The following is an 18,769-nucleotide window of genomic DNA, read 5'->3' on the forward strand; positions in this document are numbered from 1 at the left end:
TGCACGTATTTATCTCTGAGATAGGAATCTAAACTATCACCAGAGTCAGTGAAGATCCACTAAGTACAGTCAATAGAGTCTACAGAGCTATTTGTGCCACTCTAAAACCAAACACTGACATTTGATCTGCTGGTTCTCTAGACGCTATTGGTGTGCTGACAAGAGGCTCAGTTCACTTGACCGCAGGTATTGATTTAGCGTCGTCTGAGACAGCAAAGTCTATCCTGCAGGGCCTCCAGCTGTGCTCCTATGACACCTGTGGGTCCTATGCCATATTTGCCAGCCACATGCAGGTGCCTGAGACAGGCAAAGCCATTACAGAGAAATGTGTCTTTGAGTAATTGAACTGAGCTTCTCTGTCTCAGTGTCTGAATTTCGAAGGAGGTGAATTCCACGGCTGTCAGGACTTAAAGAATGCAGTTAAAATGTCTCAGCTCACTGTCAAAGAAGGAAGCTCCCATAAGATAAACCACCACAACAGGCACAGATGTAAAAGAGGAAGGCATTAATTTCAGGCCTACACAAAGGTGAAAGGTTTGGAATTAGCTCACCAGACAAAATACGACCGTGCATACTGTGAGAAAAGCACAGGCGGCAACAACAGGAGGGTGCCAGGCCCGATGAAGCAGATTTAGGTAACTTACCCAGACAAAAATTCCAGCCATGGCAAACTGTGAGAAAAGCAACTGCTTACACACATGCCATCCCAAGTTATGGGAATGGCACACACACCTTGTGGACTGTGTAAGAGCAGTACCTCAAGTAGAACACTCAGGGACCCCCACCACTGAGCAGACCAGGGTAAAGAAGGGCCACCAGGAAGCTGCAGGAACCCATGTGGTGATGATATCTTTTGCTTAATATTTCTCACTCAACCTCTTTCTCTTCTTCCCCACTCTCTTCCTGTTTCTGTCTGTCTCAACCTCAATAAAAATATTAATTTTTACATAAAATCCATACTAATGGTCGCATTTGCACTTTAATTTGGGCAAAGGCATCTTTTAATAGTTGGATCCTAACATTATTTCAGTGTATCACGTTATTTTGGTGTCAAAAGTGAGATCATAACAATGGCATACCCAGACTTCCCCTCATATTTCTCCCCATCATTTAGAGCAAAAGAACTGGGGACACATAAAGTTCTTACATTATCAAGTATCATCATCATATCAGGGTTTGGGAGGCAAGGAAAAAAACCCACTTATTCAGATTACAGTCACAAACAATAGTCTACAGTATAAACTGTTTAACTAACATTATTTGATACAGCCTTAAATATCAAAGGCAATGATACTATTCACACTATTCACACTTAGTCTGAGCATTCTTTTAGCACATTAATGTTGTAATTGTGATGCAGAAATATCAAATATAGGTGATTAAGTAGTCACAGCCATAGACAAGACTGACATAAAGTCAACACAAAAATTATGCATTTTTATTCCATCAAATACATCAGCTATTTCTACTACTTTTACACCAAATATCTGCAGTGTGATTTGGAACAGACAGAAATGGGATTTTAGCTATTTATATTTGGGAATTATATTGTACATGCTTAATGAGGCAGCCATCAATCTTTTACAGCTGGGAAGCTTCGGTAAGTAAAGAACTATGTGATGGCTAAAAATTCGTATGATAGAAAATTTTTATTTAGAGGATTTTAAAAAGTCAATTTTCAATTGTAAATTTTATAACTTTGAGTGTCTAGCTTTAGGTGTACTTTGAGTATTGATTTAAAAACAGAAAAACAGGATTCAATTAGCCTGCTTTTGCAAACACCCATTAAAACTTCCTCATTATTAGATTTAACAATATCTAATATTAAAAAAAATATAATAAGCACTAAGATTATTAGAACTTAATTTCAGAAGTCTTATTATTTTTTTTCAGTATTAATGTAACTTATCTTTCACTTATGTATGACAATGAAACCAAACTAAGTAGCCAATTTATTTTTTTATATTTTTGAGTTTTTTAATTGCTGGCTTTGTGTCTCACTTTAGCCTGCAACATAGAATTAGAATGAATAATCAAAGTTTTTGCACTTGTGTATCCAAAATGATACTTTTTAATGCTATATTTATCTATAAATTAACAAAAAAATAGAGCTTAATAAGTTTTTTCTAATTATTTTTTATTTTGATCATACAAAAAAAGGAGAAAATTTTACAAAGAATTTGGAAATTTCATTTTGTTGAAAAATCTTAAACAGGTGTCTTTTACTAAGAAATTTACCATCATACTGTAGTGTTAATTCTAAAAGGTTGCTGGGTGTTTATTCAGGCAAGATTGTGGTGCTGAGCACTACCAAAATAAAAGAATTATGAATATGTTAAGAATGTGTTGGAGAAAATAGAAGTTTAGCATAAAGACCCTATTTACAAGCTAAAGAGACACATAAATGAATAATCACATATTTTCTTTTATTTATGTCATTATTTATTTATTTACTGTTAATTTGTGCACTGTGCATTGTTACAGTGGAATTTACTGCAAAAGATCCAAGGTTTTAAGACACCTTAAGGTATGTGCAAAACTTCATCAATCATTCTTTATGCTGACTAAAAATGGATGATACTGTTTGTGATGCCTTAATCGCTTCTTTCTGCAGTACACATACTTGAACCAGTGTCAGCAACATTTTACATCTTCAAAAAACACCCTACTTTTATTGCTTCTTAGCCTTTATGAACAAAAGAGGAGTTATTCTGTAAGCACCAAGGTTGCCCCTTTGCTTCCCTTCTCCAATTTTTTTTTTTTGGAGGGGAAGGGGGGAGCTGTTTTGGGGAGTGGGGGGTTACAGTGTGAAACTGTCATTAAGTTCTGCTAACTGAGCAGAACTTGTACTTGCAATGATCCTGCCTCTTGTGAAATTCTCTTTAAAATATCAGCTGAATTACTGAATTTTCAGTTCAATGAACTGCTTATCTTAGCATTTGGACTAATGCCTACTTCCTCTACTCTACAAATTAAATGCATTACTTTCCCTTATCACAATGTAAGTGGCTTCTGAATCCCCTGCTTGTATACTGACATCAGAGCTGTATCTCTAACATTCTCAGCCATTAGCTTCCATCTTCTTCACTCATCACTGCATTCCTTGCTGATACACTCTGCAACAAAAAGTTTACCACACTCTTAATGGTTTGGGGATTTTTTTTTTGTTTATCTTAAGATGTATATTCATTTTGAGTTAGCTGTCTACAGTTAGCAAGTCCTCATTAGTACCAGGCTGCATAAGAGACTAAGATCTTCCAACTGAGGGGTTTTTTTTCTTTTTCTGATGGTCATCATTTGGCAGGGAACTTAAAACTTATGGTTAGATCCAGACCATATATTGTGAACATGTATGTGGATAAGATATCTTGGTCTGTTTTATTAGGGTAAGCTCCAACACTAAAAACTTTCTTCATGGAACACAAAATTCTCATTTTATAAGTTTTGATTTTTATCAATATAACTTACTTTAAACATTCCATGTTCTTCTCTAAAGTTTTGGGGTTTGGCCAAGTCCTTCTGTTTGTGACTGTGAAGATAACAAATTGCTTCAGACAGTAAATCTTACCTATGTATTTGGTCTGACTCAATTTTTCATCCTAAAATGAACCTCCTTATTGACATTCACCTCAAGGATTTGTTCTCACAGTGATTTCTCAGTTCTGTAAGTCCCTGATACAGAATATATATACCAGGAAATACCCTGGCTTCCTGGGTGACATTGGTGAAGCAATGAGTTTCCTGAAGTGACTAGAATTTTATAACTGATGCTTCAATGAAGATTTCATCTCTGACTCTATGTTACCTACTACAAAGCCCCAAGCCAAGATTGGACTGATAGGAATAATTTCTCCCCCGGGCTTCATCTATTCTTGAGAACAGATTACCATTCCTAAATTACTGGCAATTAAAGACTGTGCTAGTTGCTCAGGCACTCAAATGCACAGCCTGGCACATTCATTTCCTATGCCACTGGTTTTACTTTAAATAAAATAGTGATCCACCTGCTGGGAGTAGCTGGCATGCACTTGTTTCTAACAACCTTGGTTTCATTTGGAGAGAATTTACATGAGCATGCAGTGACAGGACAAGGGGAAATGGTTTAATCTGAAAGACAGTAGGTTTAGATTGATAGTGGATATTAGGAAGAAATTCTTTACTGTGAGAGGAGTGAGGCACTGGAAGAGGTTGCCCAGAAACTTGTGGGTTCCTCATCCATGGAAGCGTTTAAGGCAAGGTTGGATGGACTTTAGCAACCTAGTGTAGTGGAAGGTGTCCTTAACCTCAGCAGGGGAGTTGGAGATAGATGATTTTTAAGGTCCACATCAAACCATACTATGATTCTATGACTCTATGATTTAGATAACTTCTGAAGAAAGACACAGCAGAAAAGAAGGAGGAAATGTGGGGTTTTTTTAATTGCATGAAGAATGAGTTTGTCTGGAGTTATTGCCACCTTCTAGAAAAATATATAGACCTTATTTTAATTCCTTTTGTGAGTTTTCAACTAACTTTAAACCTTATTTTAAATTTTCTGGGAGTTTTGACGTTTTTATCCTCCATTTTCTGTTTCATTTTTGTTTAGCAAGGTACAAGCATATGCATTGTCTCCATGGAAACTGAATCTTATGGTTGTCATCAGTATTGGTTTTTTTGGCATCTTGGTTACCCAAACATTGGGGCTGTATGGGGTCAAACAGTCCCTATGCAAACTAGTTCATTTACAAAAAACCTAGTAAGTCTCTTTCAGGCCACACTAGGTCAAATTTTTTCTCCTCTAGCTTTCTCTACATTGCAGTCTTCTTAGCTTTTCTCTCCTTTTCCTATGTCCTTCCTTTTTTTCTTTTTTTTCTTTTTTTTTTTTTTTTTTTTTTTTCCCTTCAAATAAATGCTCAAAAACCATTTTCTTCCATAAGTGCCTGCCTATGTGTTTATTCTGGGAAGTGATATCAACCTGGGTTTGAGGGCAAGGCTTCTATTGTTTCAGTTAACTAGCTCTATAGAAGGTTTTACAACTTCTATCAAATCAGGAAAGGACTTCATATTCAACCTCAGTGAGGCTGAATCTGGCCCATAATAGTTTCAATAGTCATGGAATTATACTGATTTCTAAGCCAGTTTGCAAGATGGCATTGCAAATGTTAAGCAAAGTAAGTTTTCTTTTATCTGACATAGAATTTATACCTTTTTTCCGACACATCTGCTATAAGAAAATCTCCTGAGTTTATGCCAGACTAATAAAATCTTCAGTGTATGGAAACTTAATCTTGTTCTGGTACAGTTAAGCAACTTACTTGCTTTGAAATTATATATTTAAAATAGGGGACAAGAAATATTGTGAGAAATCTCCACAGTTTTTCTCTAGACACAGCTAGATGATCACTCTGACAGATTCCATTCTTTTGGTGCTTGGTTTTCTGTTACTGAAGTTTGTAATATCTTATTAAAATTCTCTTAGGGTGTAGAGATGTTTCAAGGAGCTTGTTTCTTTCCACTAATGTCTAGCTGCCTGATTATCAGTTCATTTATGCTTTCCAAGGAATCATTTATTTTTTTGAGACAGTGTAATTTTTGTGCAAGCCTGACTGTTATCTCATTTACTTGCAAAGTGACAATTAATTCCTGATATATCGCCTCTAGTGTACAGCCCGTGTCAACTGCACAATGAAATACTCCGTCACTGATCTTGAAATCTGTCGGAAAACATACTAAAACTTGTATAAGGTTTAGGGAGGGATTGCTTGGTTTAGGTTTTTTTCTACAGAAATTAAATTAATGTTGTCACATACTCACACATATTATCTGCTCCAAGACAGGTTTTATTAACTGCATTTGAAACCACATTATTCTGCATCTGATTCTCTTTTTATTTCATTTTCTTTTGAAATTTTCCAGAAGACCAACACTGTAGACAGAAAGCCCCTCTCTGCACTTCCTTTAGACACTTGCTATAAAAAAACTAGCTAGTGTCTAGTGAGACCACTTATTTGAGTTAGAAAATTATTTTCAAGCAAAAAATTAGACTAAGAATCTTTAAAAACACATAGGAAACTTTCTCTAACCACTTAATCACTGATTAACAAAATTACTTAGAATGGACATTTCTATGAGAGGTTAACAGGACTTTTTCCTTGACATTGGTGAAAACCTTGTTCAGAGAAATCTGGGATCTAAGAGAAAATCGGCTAACACATGAGATGTCTTTAAATGGATGGTGTGACTGATAAACTTTTATGGACTGGAGTGATGTGAATGGTAAAAAATAGTTTTTAACCAAGGAAAGATATTGAGGCAGCAGATGGAGATATCTTGGAGAGACTTTAGCATAGTACGAAGGGTAAAAAATATGTAAAGAGAAGTGGAACATAGCTTTCAATTAAATTTACACATTTGGATCAGTGGGGATAGTCAGGAAAGGACAACATGATTCTCCAAACACAAACAGAACTTTTTTCCCATCCTCATACCTGCCTCAGCTTTTCTTCTAATGTTTACACAAAATTTAATTGCTTTTGCCTCTAAGTTAGAACAAAGCAGCCTGTTAAGTATATATCTTTTCAAAAATATTTTTCCATTAAGGTAAATAAAGTCTTCATAGCACCAGTATAAGGGGTCCCATTTCATTCCTGCTGAAGTAGCAGTAAATTTCAAAGTGTTTTTAATTAATGCTGTCTACATTAATGAATGTTTAACCAATGTAATACATCTATCCCCTTATCTGCAATAATGGACTCCAGCAGCAAAGGAAGAAAAACTACACAGTGTTAAAAGATAAGAGAAGAGTAAGTTCAGAGCTGACATATATTATTTACCATTCACAGGCTACAATCCAAAGCTTAGAGGAAGAAAGAGAAAATTTTGATTTGGTATTGCTGAGCTTAGCATGGCTACCACAATACCCTCACTAAATCACAACTGAAAAGATTTATTGATCCTTTGTCCAAGATTTTTTTTTCTTTAAATCTCCTAAACAGTTACATTTTTACAGTTACACTCTTATGGAAACTACTTGGAACTATACTTGAAGTTCACAAATATAAAATGTCAGGACATGAAAATACCCTGATCATTCAAAACATTTGGCAGAACAAGTTTATCTTTAAGCTCTATTATGCAATTGCACGAGGACATTGTATGAGGAGTCTTCAAAAAGGGCAAGAAGGAGGCCTCAGGTAACTAAATTCCAGTCAGCCTCGTCTCTATCCACATGGATGAAAGGAGCAGAATAGGAAGAGTCAGCACGGATTCACTACAGGTAAATTGTGCTTGACCAACTTAATTGCCTTCTACAATGAGAAAACTGGATGGATGTAGGAAGAGCAGTGGGTATTAACTATCTCACTCAAACAAGGCTTCCAGCACTGCCTCTGACAATATCCTTGTTGATGAACTGAGGAAGTATGGACAGAATGGGCAGCGGTTAGTGAGGTGGAGTGAGGTGGACTGGCTGAATGGCGGATCCCAGAGGGCTGTAATCAGTGGCACAGAATCTAATTGGAGACCTGTCAAAAATGGTGCTCCTCGAGGTTCCCTACTGAGTCCAGTATTGTTTAACTTACAGAACAATCACTTGGATGAAGGGACAGAGCCTCTTCAGCAAGTTCTCTGATACTGATAACTGACACAAAGCTGGGAGGAGGAGGAGTGGGCAATACCCCAGAGGGCTGCGCAGCCCTTCAGAAGGACCTCCACGGGCAGCAGAGATGGGCAGAGGAGAAACACCTGAAATTCAACAGATGTAAATGCAGAGTCCTACACCTGGGGAAGAATAACCCCATGCACCAGCACAGGCTGGGGGCTGGCCTGCTGGACAGCAGCTCTGCAGAGAAGGACATGGAGGTCCTGGTGGACAAGCTGTCCATGAGCCAGCAGTGTGTCCTTGTGGCCAAGGACAATGATGTCCTGGGGTGCATTAGGAAAAGCTTTGCCAGTAGATCAAGAGACTATTCAGCCCTAGTGATACCACATATGAAGAACCATGTCCAGTTCTGGGTTCCTTAGTACAAGAGAAATCTGGAGATCCTAGAAGAGGATCCTAGAAGATATTGCCAGTGAATGGCAATAGAGATGGTTGCACTGGGCAATGGACTGGAGCATCTTTTTTACAAGGAAAGGCTGAGGGAGCTGGGCCTGTTTAGCCTCAAGAAGAGATCTGAGAGGGGACCATCTCACCAATAAGTATATGAAGGGACAGTGTCAAGACGGTATTTCTGGGCTCTGCTTGGTGTTGACAAGCAATGGGACAAGAGGCAATGAGCAAAAACTGGTGCACAGGATGTTCTACGTGAACATGAGGAAGAACATTTTTACTCTGTGGGTGACCACACATTTGAACAGATTGTCCTGGCAGATTGAGGAGTCTCCTTCACCAAAGACATTCAAGAACAGTATGGACACAATCTTGTGACATTTGCTCTAGGATGACCCTGCTTGAGCAGGGAGGTTGGACCAGATGACCCTCTAAGGTGCCTTCTAGCCTTACCCATTCTGTGATTCTGTGACATTAAAAACTTTAACTATATACAGTCATAATTCATACCATAAAATGACATGTATATGTATATATACAAACCATGCATGAAACTAGGAAATGTCTCATCTCTAGATACATGCACACAGAATAACATTATTCCATTCTTGCTTTCCTTGTCTCTCTTTTCAACCAAATTGACTCCTTTGTTTGTTTCTTTTCTTCATGTCTTTGTATTTATTTCTTTGGCATATATTGTCTTCCATTTTTTCCAATTTTTTTTCTTCTTGCTTGTCTTTCTCCATTAAATATTTACTAGTATTCCTTTTCTTCCTCCTAGACCTATTGTTGCATTTTGCCACACTTTTTATCTGCTTTTCAGTGAATATTTTCCACTTCTACTCATCTTTACTCTTTCCCACTTCCTTTGCTTTTTTTTTTTTTTTGTTTGTTTGGTTTGGTTTGGGTTATTTTTTGTTTTGTTCTCTTTTGTTTCTTCTCCATTCAGCTATTTAGCTATTACTATTCAGCTTTCCATTTGAAATATTTATCTTTAGGTCTCACTCTACCTGTGTAGTTGTAAACTGCATGTACCCCACACACATAAGCATCACATTATAGTTTCAGGATATGTTTCCATGCAAAACTTAAGTTACCTTTTAATTCATTTAAATATGACAGTAATTGATGTGAGTAGGCAGAAAAAAAAGTCTGCTTCAGCATATTTGGGAGCCATAGTGAGGGGATCTATTACTTTAATAAATGATGTATTTCATTCAGTTTCAAGCTTGTTTTGAAACAGGCCCCATTGTCATTCTGTTCATACTCTATCCAATGTAGCACTTCTTGTTGATCTTAAAGATAGTCAATAAGAACTACTGCAGCATTACACAGACCTTCTCTGTCTTTTGTTTTCTGCATAGATATCAATTTGTTAAACAATCTGAATCTTTGATGACTTACAAAACAGTTCAGCTAATGGTCCATGCTTTAATGCATCTTATCAGCAGCAAACATCTGCCTAAAAATGGCTGTGCTTTCATGACTGTCAGGCTCTAGGGGAAATGAGAGGATAGATGTCATTTTGCTGATCAGGTTTAAAACAAGGACTGAAAGATAAAAGATTCCTGCTTCTAAGCAGCAACTCCATGTAAATAATTTATAGTCAAAAAATAAAATGCTATTCAACACTTCGAGGAAGGAATCTTCTTTCTGTGTCTCTTTTATAATCATTCCTTTAGAATTCTTCCAATTAATATTCAAAGATTACCAACTTTCTATCTATAAATGAGTTGTTTATTAATAATACATAAGCTGTTCTCCTTTCTTCTGATGAGGCAGAGCACAACATGCTGCAAAGAGTATTGACAGGAAAATACATGGTTTGGAACTGTAGTGAAGCCATTTACCATTCATGAAGTAACTTACTAATAATAGTTGCCTGTTTATTAAAACTCAAATGTCAAGATTTTAATAGGGCACTGAGATCAAAAAGGATTAGCAATAAATGACCTAGAACTGAATTATTTTTATACACCTGTGTAGAATAAAGTGTTCAATTTGATTTGCACATGCATGTGCAACACATGCAAGACTTTTAGTTTGTTGGAAAATCCAGCAGAGAAGCAAATACGACAAGCAAAAAAACTGGTTGGAAATACCTTCTTTTTCTGGCCATAGACATCAATAAATAAAAACAGAAAAAAAAAAGGATCTTTACATCAGTGTGCCTTTGAGGAAACAGGGGAACTATTCATAAAATCAAAGAATCAAAGAACAAGCTGGATGGAAGGGACCCATCAAGATCATTGAGTCCAATTCCTGGCCCCACACAGGACCATCTCCAAGAGTCACACCATGTGCCTGAGAATGTTGTCCACACAATGCCTTAGCTCAGTGGACAGAAGCTAAGGAAAGACTGCCTTCCACACCCAACATCAACTTATCTAAAGCGTGTACAAATCAAACACAATAACAGTCACTGTAGAGCAGTGATGTACTGAATGAAACTTCACAACTACATGCTGATCATTTTGACATGCTCAGCTGTTTAATATCATGCCTGACTGCTCCTTTATGGCTGGTGATTTTCTTTTGTTAAATATGACAAGTCTAAATAAATTTGAACCCAAGTGAATTAAAACACTGATTTATTTACTTTGGCTAAAATCCCATATGTACAAATTGAATTAATGGTTTTGCTACTAATTCAATGGTAGATACTTACGACTATCTAAGAATTCATCTAATTGTTGCATATTCCATAACTCTACTGCACAAGCATGTGTATAGATCCTGTAAGATCCAAGACAGTCAGACACTATTCCTCACAGAAGGGACCAAAGCTGTCGTATGTCCAACACCTTTTTTTTTTTTTTTTTAATAAATAGAGAAGCCAAGACTTAGCTGGCTCTTAAAATAAATTTGAAACTGGCTTATATATAGTAAATGTGACATTGTATTGATCAAACTAATATATTATTAACATTAAAATAATGTTTCCTAAAGGAAAAAAAGGATTGCATACAGATGAACAAGTCTGCTCAGGCAGCATCACGAAGCCATACCAAGATTTAGTTAGTATTGTACAAACTAAAGATAACCAACACAGCATTGGGATGGGAATGAAAATAGACATGACAGCATTTTGTCTGCTTTATAAAATAAACTTCAGTGACTAGTTTATTTTTCTTAGGAGATGGCTAGTTTGTTTTTCTTAGGAGAATCTCTGCTATGATCTTGCCTTTAAAAAGAACTAGAGTTGAAATAAATTTAATACAGTCCATATCTATTTTTTCTTGGATTAAAAGTTTTCCACAGCAATAGGCAGGCACACAAATACAAAAAAACCCACTGTTCTCAAAGGCAGTCCTGATTTTGCACCGTATATTACATACATGTTTATCTCCTTATAATTACATCATATCACTTTCTGTATTTCTTCTACATGTTAGAAAATGCTGACAGAAAAAAATGTAGCAGTCATAATAAACAAGAAACTGTGAAAGACAAAAGAACCAGAGGTACAAGAAATTTAGGAGGTAGATTTGTGTGAAAAAAATAAGAAAAAGCATTCTTTCTTGACAGGGAATTAGTAGTAAGTTTTCAAACCTACAACAATATTGGTGCTTAGACAATTGGTACTAGACAGTACACTAATCAAAACAAAAAACCCCAAAAAAACAAAACAAACAAAAAAAAAATACCGACCAAACCCACTCCTTCCCAAAATAGATGTAGAAAGAAAAAAAATGTATAAATCACTCATGTTTTAATTTACCAAAAAGCACTAAGCAATTTATATGGAAAATCAGCTTCTTGGTTTTTTCTCAGAATTTGCCATAGGAAAAAAAAAAAAAATGATAGCAATAATGTTACTGAAGTGTCTATTTCCTGTTAATTTGTGCCTCTTCGAATCCAAAACCCCAACTGGAGTCTGATAAGAGTAAATTGAAATGAAATTGAATATCTGATAGGAAGTCTTCTAGGAAGATTGGAAGGATCTTATTGTTTGAGTTTAAAAGGTAGTTTTCCAAAATAAGCATGACTAACTGCACTAAATTTGATGCTTTATATTTAAAAATACAAATTAAAAGATCGTCAAAATGCGAGTCAAGTGCTGCCTGAGCTTCTGCTGCCTTGAATATGAATGTGAATGTGAACATAGGAACATACAGTTTCCTTTCAGTGGAATAAGTTTCAGTAAAATAGTTTCTGGATAACAAAGAAAAGCTGCCATCCTCACTGGAGTAATACCACTAGGGACACACAAATTAAACTTCTAGCAAATCTAGAAGTTTAATTTCTGAACACCTGCAGCAAAAGCAGTGGCCATGTTCAAGTTCTGTGTAGCAGAGGAGAATCGTGTTGATGTGTACTAGGAGGAACTAGAGGATGACAACACTAATAAATCCATTCCTGAGTAGCTTAAATTCAGTTTCTGCAAGAGTTTGCTCCTTTGGTCCCAAGAATTTACCTCTCTTCCCCTACAAGTGATTCTATCAGAATAAGAGAGAGACTGTTTACTCATAGTTTCCCTTCCTCACTCTCTTGCAATAAAAGCAGATAGTCATTATAATTTTAAGTAAATATAATCCTATTATATTGATATTTTAATGATATCTATAATAAAATTGGATATAATAGAATTATACTGAATATATTATAGGCAAGGATGTTGGATATATTTATTTGAAAACAAAAAAAGTTGGGTTTATTATGCTGGAAGAAATTTCACTGTTTAAGATCTCAGCTTGTTTGCTAGTTGAAAGGTGTTAGCAGATTCATAAGTTTGCTCAGACACACATAAGACTCTGTATATAAAAATAAGAAGCCCCAAAGTCTGTACAACTGCACAAAGTGATTTCTGAGGTTTTGGTAATGTTATTTTATCACAGTAGGGTGGTGAGACATTATTTACTTCTGGTAAGACAACTGCAAGATTTTCCCAGGGAATGAGGTAAAGATGAGCCTGTAGTTCCTTGGGTTGACCTTCAGGCTTTCATGTCTTTCCAGGTCTCCATGATGTGCCAAAGATGACAGAGAGCAGCCTTGCAAGGACATCAGCCAACTTTCTTAATTCTCTTGGTTGCTGCCCCGAGGTTTGTATGCTGTACTGTCCTTCCTTACTTCATTCAGGATACTGAACTCCATGATTTTGTGGTGATTGCAGCCACAGCTACTGCTGACATATCCCTGTTACTGAATATCATTGCTGTCTGAGAGCCTTCAGGTACAGAACCAATAAAAATACTTTCACAAAATTAAGAGCAATCTAGCCATTGAAGTAAATGAAACTGGAAAATGTAGACAAAGTTGACAATTAAAAAACACCAAAAAATATTTGGGTCAAACCAGAAGATTTTACCAACTGTAACAGTTTTTGATAAATCTCTAGCTTAAGTAAATGGGAACTTTTATTTTAGTAATATATTGCATCTTAAAAATAAATTCAGTTTTCATTGATTTTGAAAGTAACACTTGCAAGTATGAAGGTAATAGCTTTTTGATTGATTCAGTCAGAATGACTTAGGCTTTGTGAATAAAGGGGAAATTAATCAGTAAGGGTTGATTTAGGGCCTCTTTCATAATATGGATTTCCATTTTTGTGTGTCATTGTTCTGTTGTTAAAAACCTGATGGACTGTTTGCTCTGAGGTGAATAATTAAATGTCTGTAACTAGGAGTGACTGAAAACTGAGGCCATCTTTAAAGAATTAAAGCCTTCTTGAAATTAAATGCAGCAATCAAGCCTAATGTAAGAAAGTCTGCAGGAACCTATAAAGTAAACAAGCAGAAATGATCACGTTTTCCATTTCAGACAGAGCAGCTCAGAAAAGAGAACTATTGCAGAAATTAACTCTCAGCAAGTGAAAAAACTGTTTAGAAGGCAATAAAGAAATGAATTGAGGTATTTGCGACAGGCATTCAGAAAGTGAAACACTTTCACTGTACACAGGACCAGATTGACAAGAATCACCACATAAGGTTCCCTACTAGACTTTGAGTTTCTGAGTTTTTTTCCCTGTGTAGATAAATGCTATCTCAGCAAGGTCCAAAATATTATTAGAATTGTTAAGTAAAGCTGTGACTGAAATGGAAGTTATTGGATAGTGAGCTGAACAAGTAGTTTTTCGGCTTTTTCTCTTACTGAAAACAATTATTCAGGAAATGTTGGACTACATCAGGAGTAGATTCCGGTTTTGTGCCAAAATATCTGTAAACTAATTCACCTTCATGCCATTAGACTGGATCTCTTACAGGACAGAACCACAAATAACATTCCAAACAACTCTCATTTCTTTTCCCTAACAAGACAAAAGAGGCCCCTGTTATCTGCTACCTGGAAGCAGAGGACAATTCCACCATAGCTATTTTTCTCTAGCCACACAACCAGACAGAGAATACAGGATATTTCAGTGATTAGGCATAAAGATGCTTTGTGTATGCATGTGTGTAAGTGTATACATTTATATAACTTGCTAAAAGAAAGAAATTGATAAAGAAAACCTATACAGAAACAACCATTAACTAGATTTTTTTTTAATGCTTGTATATATTATCATGTATTTTCCTCCATAATTATCTATGACACAACTAATTTAAATGAAAGAGAATATAACAATCAAGGAATAGGTTTGTATCATAAGACCTTGTTAATAATAGCACATATTGTAATGACTCATGAACTCAAAGCTTACAAATTGTTATTTCATCTGTTTCCTGGAACTCACTTAACTGATGATGATCATCTAGTCCGTTTTAGAAATTATTCTTTTTTAAAGACAACATAGTTTAAAAATACTAGTAAATATTACTTAAAATCTTGAGTAGTGATACTGTGACATCATAGCATCTGAATAAAAAACTTGATCCTGGCAAACAGCCTATACCACGCTTTGAAAACAATCAGTGTATGCATACTCTAGTAAGTTTAGACACAAAGTAAGAAAGATGAATGAATATAATTATTCAGCTGTTTGTGATGAGTGCAACAAGTATGTTCTTTGCTTTTCCGCGTTGTTTTATGGTTACTACAAGTTTTCTCTACCACATTCTGTTAATAAGGTCATGATTAGGCATGGGAGGAAGCCAGTTGTTTATGTTGACTGCTGTGTTCCAGGTCAGCTAGGTATAAAGATAATAGTACAGTCTAGTGAAACAAGATCAATATGCAGTCAGATTCATAAGCAAGCACAAACAATGGTATGAGACTTTTCCAGACAACTCTTTCCTGCTTCCTCAAAGAGGAAAAAAGTCGTAAATAGTAAGCAGCTCACTATAATACCATAAGAAAACTACATAGAAAGGCAAAAAGAACTGAGTGTAGTTCTTCACACCCTGGAAGGACATATTCCTGCAGGCAATCACACATGAGAAAATGAAAATGGCTCCTTTTTCCCTTGAATATGGCAGATAAATGCCAAATTTACTGTCATTTGTATTTGTCACCATAAATGGCCTCTTTACGGCAGATTGAGTTAAAACAAGAGAATCATTTCCAGATGCTTATAAAAGAAAAAGAAGAGATATTTAAAGAGTTGACTTTTAAAAAGCTTCACTATATCTGGGTTTTACAAGGTAGCACTAAAGACACTACTGTTACAAAACACTATGACAAATGGTAGAGCATTCTTTTTTTCTAAATGCACTGGAATACAAGGTATTGCCAAAAATAAAACTGTTGTAACTTCTTTCCCAAAAAAAACTCCAAGAACATTATGAAGATTATAGTTTGCTTTATTCTGCACTGCCAGTGTATTTTATACACTTACTTGTTCCAGTCAGCTAAACCAGTTGGAAAAAAAACATGTATAGACTGCATTATGGATGGAAATGCAAAAGTTATAGAGTGCAGGCAGGTAAGCCAGAGGAATCAATTAAGGGTCTAACAAAGCTCTTGCAGAGAGCAGATCTCTGCTGTTTTGGCAAACTATTGGGAGGCATCAGCTGAGGAAAAAGTCTTTCAAAGTCTAAAGGATCTTCCAAACTTTAAATTGAAGAGTAAGGCTGTCAAGCTGGCAAATGCTGTTTGGACAGGCATTCCTTTTCCCACCTCTCAGTATTCTCTCACCTCTGTTTCCCATGATTTTATGCTGTGCAGGACTCCATAGACAGTAGGCTTTACTGGGAACATCATGGCCTTATCCTTGCAGACTACTCTGCAAGCTGCTACTGACGCTGATAGCTTGGTCAGTTTGGGTACCTCCTCAGTATTCACCACTGCTTGGCTTCCCATTAACAGCTTATGTAAAATGAGACATACATTTTGAGTGCCTTCAGAAATATTATCAAAAAACCATAAAAAACAGTGCTAAAAATAATAGAAAAATGGCATGACAGGAATTGAATTCTCTTCTTTTGCTGAAATAGATGTACATTTTATGAAAATTTGAGAGCATGAAGTATTGAATTAATGATTTTTCAGGCTGAATACTTTCTTTTGATAATAGCTTCACTTTCTTACTTATTTTCTACTGTTCATTTTACTCTATTTTTTTCTTGCTAATACAGCAACAGACTGCTTTCTGTGGTCACTGTAATAAAGGATTTTTTAACATAGCAATTTAATTTCATTTGGATATTTCTAGGAAAAAAACTGTGCTATAAACACTTATTAATGCATTTTTTTTGCCTCTTCGTGTCAGACAGCATATTGCAGAGACAACTGTTATACTAAACACCTCTGGAGGACACTTCTCAGTATTTTCTATTACTAGTGCACTGGAAATTGGATACTTTTGTTTTCTTCAACTTGGGAGAGACAGGAGGGCAACGGACTGGAGAGTTAGAATTGCAATTTTTATGAAGAGTTTTGGAGTTTAAAAGATTGAAGATTGATCTAAATACCTTTCTCTTTGAAGGCACAGTATCTATATTTACTATTTCCCAAGTATTTTTATATACATTTTGAATGAGTTACATTTTGTCTTCAAGTACATGTTATTTATTGTCCAAGGGCACAGATACATTTCCAACAATAGAGTTCAATTAAACATGTTGCCAAGACATGCCTGTGTGAAGCCATGAATTCACAGCAACACACTGCTCCAAAGTGCGTATCAAAGTTACAGTAATAAAAAACCACAAAAAATTCCTGAACCTGGAGAGGAATAACTCCAGGCACAAGTACAGGCTGGGGACCACACAGCTGGAAAGCAGCTTGGCAGAAAAGGACCCGAGGGAACTGGTGGACAGCAAGCTGAACATGAGCCAGTGGTGTGCCTCTATGGCAAAGACCACCAGCGGTCCTCTGGGCTACTTGACAAGTGTTGCCAGCAGGTCAGGGTAGGCGAGAGAATCCAGTGAAGGGTCACTAAGGCAATGGAGTGACTGGACTATATTTTGTGTAAGAAGAGGCTATTAGAGCTGAGGCTGTTTAGCCTAAAGAAGGCTCAAGGGATAAAGAAGAGGGAGCCAGGCTATTCTCGATGGTGCCCAGTGGCAGCCCATGGGCACACTCTGAAACAGACGAGGTTCCCTCTCAACATCAGGAAGCACTTTGTTCCTGGGAGGAACAGCCTGAAGTGTGGCTGTGGAGTATCCATGTCAGAAGTATTCCAAAACAGTTAGGACATGGTCCTGGGCAATTCACTCAGGGTGGCCCTGCTTGAGCAGAGAGGCTGGGCCGTACAATCCACCCTCATCCAGACCGTGATTCTGTGATAATGTATCTCCGGGCTCCAGCACTAGCAAGCTGAGTTCTTCTTGGATTGTGTATATTGCTGTGCAGTTGCAGCACTGTTCACAGGATGGCTGTGGTATGTAAGAGCCCATTTTTAGCTGTTGGTTTGTAGTTTTCATTTCTCATAACTCTTCCTGAGTCCGATCTAATACAGTCTCACTAGCGTCTATATGCCCACCTTAAATATGTAGCAGGGGAGAAAAATAAAGGCTTATCTTTTTTCTAATCGACATTGTCATCATTTACTTTATGTTAATGGAGTAATTGTTTTCCAGATTTTAATACCATCCATACAGAAATCCTCAACAGAAATTCAAACTGCATAAAGACAGAATTCACAGTACAAGATTTAATATTCTGAAGAGTACCTCAGAATAACAAACAAACCAAGAGAAGGAGAAAATGTGTTAGTGTAAAGCATTTTGCAGTAAACACCATATACATTTCAGCTAATTCACAGCACTTAAAGAATCAAGCTTAAATTAAAATTTATGGCAGAAGAAAGAAAAACTTAACAGACAATAAACAAATTTCACAAACAATTAGGAATGCATAATTTCCCATCTTCCATATCTTCTTAAGAAAACTGTCCTTTATTGTTTCTTCGTAACACATGAATTATATTGTCTTACTGAATACACATTAAATCAAACTCCCATTGAAATCAGAAATTAAAGAGAAATGCTGAATTTGTTCACTAGACAATTAATTTTGATAAACAGGACATATTGTCCTTTTCACAAATAATATATTCATAGTCAAAATTTTATGGATAAAACCAATAATTATATTAATTTATTTTCTAATAATGACTTTATTGAAGTGAAATAAAAAGCATTCTTTCTTAAGAAAAAATAGGATAAAGGAGGTGTGATTATACAGATCCATCTGAATAATTCTCATTCTAACAGAGAGAACAGTATGTACAAGCTGATCAGCACTTAGCAAAAGCAGATTAAAAAATTAAAGAAGAAAAAGGTTTTATTTTCTCTCTTTTTTTTTTAACTTTAAATTCAGAGGTATTTTTAAAAGTAGTCTGCAAAACCAGCCATTTTATGTTAATTCTATGTTAATTTTCCAAACCACTATCTAGGTAACTGTCAGTGGCAAAGGGAT

General features: G+C 36.1%; 1 protein-coding gene across 6 annotated transcripts in view; it reads right to left on the reverse strand.

The window, feature by feature from the left end:
- Positions 1-18,769, reverse strand: part of GPC5 (glypican 5) — a 584,277-nt gene that overhangs the window by 360,207 nt on the left and 205,301 nt on the right. The gene's annotated exons all lie outside the window — the stretch shown is intronic.

Source organism: Cyanistes caeruleus, chromosome 3, assembly GCF_971803275.1.
Source record: "Cyanistes caeruleus chromosome 3, bCyaCae1.hap1.1, whole genome shotgun sequence".
In the NCBI taxonomy this organism is placed as follows: Eukaryota; Metazoa; Chordata; class Aves; order Passeriformes; family Paridae; genus Cyanistes; species Cyanistes caeruleus.